At 35.3% G+C, this 2,342-nt stretch overlaps 1 protein-coding gene across 1 annotated transcript in view; it reads right to left on the reverse strand.

The window, feature by feature from the left end:
- LOC118740634 overlaps nucleotides 1–2,342 on the reverse strand; it is a 136,430-nt gene that overhangs the window by 19,927 nt on the left and 114,161 nt on the right.

Genomic DNA, 2,342 nt, shown 5'->3' on the forward strand with positions numbered 1-2,342 from the left:
CAAGGGCAGATAATTTTGATAAATATTTCAAGGGCAACTTGAGAGAATGGTACATAATTTTTTGTATAAAAAACTGTAAAATAACAATTTCGCGTACATATATTAAAATATCAAAAGTTGTTAAGATAAAACAAGTAATTTTTAAGCAAAAAAAAACCGACTTCAATTCTTAATTTCTTCATGATCCAATGATCGCATTTAAACCAGATTAGTATGGGGCCACTTGTGAGGTAACACCCTTTCCTTTCAGAAAATCGGTTAACGTGGTCCAAAGTTATCCGGTAACATACCTAAAAAAAATATTCCGACGAATTAATAACCTTGCTTTTTGTGAAGTCAGTTAAAAACTAAATATCGATTGCATAGACTTTTTCCCGCAAAATGTAGGGATATTATTAACCCTTTTAATACAACAAATCGACCGTTGAAGCTAAAAATCTGAAGATTTAATAAAAGTTTTTATAAAAATAATAGTTTTCGTTATTCCGTTCCGTTATTCGGCGTCAATTATATTGGACAGTGGTACTCCAGGTTTGTAAAATGAAAAGTGATCTCTATTATTTTTATTTTTTTCTTGTCCGAAATATATTTCAAAACTACATGTGAATTATACTTAAAATTTTTTTTGAACACAAATTCCACAAAAAAACATACATTTATTTCGAGGTATTATATGTCCCCCATTGACTTCTGTTATACGCGGCCAATTGTATGCAGAAAAAACAATTAAATAAATGCGACAAAGACGAATGATATAATTTTCTCAGACAACTGTTCTTTTAACAACAAAAGCTATTAGTTACAAAAAAACAAGTACTTTTTAAGCAAAAAACCAAACCGACTTCAATTCTCGTACACAAATTTAGGAGTACCTTTGAGCTCTTTGTGATCTAATCATCGGATCTAAATCAAATCTGAGGTACCAAATTTCTTAAAAAAAAGAATTATAGAAATCCGTTATGGTGGTTCAAACATAACCACAAAAAAAATGTATATGTATATATTCCGACGATTCGATAACCTCCTCCTTTTGTTGACGTCGGTTTAAAAGAGCTTTAAGTACAAAAAAGTTTCCCAAATATATTGGACGCTTGTACTGAAAGGGTTAAAACAGTTACGTGAGTTGTTGGTAATAGTTTAGCGTTTCTAAGCATAGCGAGTTTGGCACTTGTAAGAGGTACTGAGAAAGTGGAGTAAGTTGTTTGAAGATTCGCCAATACCGCGGTGCTATTATACCCGATTTCCCAACGACAATGCCCGATATTCATAATATTCGTCGATTCAAATGAGCGCAACAGCTCTCTACAGCGACTAGTCGTTAACTGGTGTTTAAGCTACGAAAATAAAAAATCATGGAAAATATATTGCCCATAGATCAAGGTTAGCTGACTGAAGCCGTCAAGTTGTCAATACTACGACTAGAACTGCGCTCAGCCATGTTAGGTGTGCGTTCGAAGGAAGTCAAATATTTTGGACATATTCCAAGACCGTTATCTAGCATTATCAGAGGTGCTTGAGTCATCAGCCATTCCCAACGGTAATGCGACCAAAGGCCTTTCGGTCCGAATACAAATGGGTTAGTGGTCCGAAAGTTTGGAAGTGGAATGAAGCTGTTTGACTTGCAGGGTCATATGACTTTTGTGAAAAATAAAACAATATCTAGACGCATACTTAAAATTGCGAGCGTAGGCACTTAAGCAAGAATTCACCGTATCCTTGTCATGGCCACAAATAAAACAGACAGTAGTTGATATTTCTTCACAATTTAAGTTATGTCCGTTTGTTTCATCACCAACAAATCGACCAACAATATTATGAAAGGATCATCGCCTAAAATAAATTGTAAACTTTTTAAAAAGTTGTCAACCGTATTGGGCCAACTACCCTCTTATGGTTTCCATGAAAAACGATGAGTAGTCAGCTATCTCAACATGCCTTATTGTCAAATAGCTCGCATAGAGCTAGCGAAAAAATTGTCAAAAACCGTCAACTCGTGCCCGCTGACGCAAGCGCATCGATTGCAAACCACTTAAACCAAGCCACTCCATTTTATTTACTTCCAACTTTGTTCATATAAATAACTAGTTTCTTAACGGCAAACTCACAGCACACATAACCATACTGTACGGGTACCCAAAATTGTTTTGCTTCAGTAAGATTTTGTATAAATAAATTCGTCCAGGCCCTCCCCTCTCACTGAGTTATTCACAACGTTAGAACAAAAGTTTTTGAAGAGCTTGGCTTCTCGATAGGATGAGAGATGCCAAAGAGTTTAAACGAGTGAAGCCGATATGCGTTTTAGAAGGATTAATCGTATGCGATGACTGGAATTTGAGCGTTTG

This window comes from Rhagoletis pomonella, unplaced genomic scaffold, assembly GCF_013731165.1.
Source record: "Rhagoletis pomonella isolate Grant_MI unplaced genomic scaffold, Rhpom_1.0 Rhpom_scaffold_00006, whole genome shotgun sequence".
Taxonomy (NCBI): Eukaryota; Metazoa; Arthropoda; class Insecta; order Diptera; family Tephritidae; genus Rhagoletis; species Rhagoletis pomonella.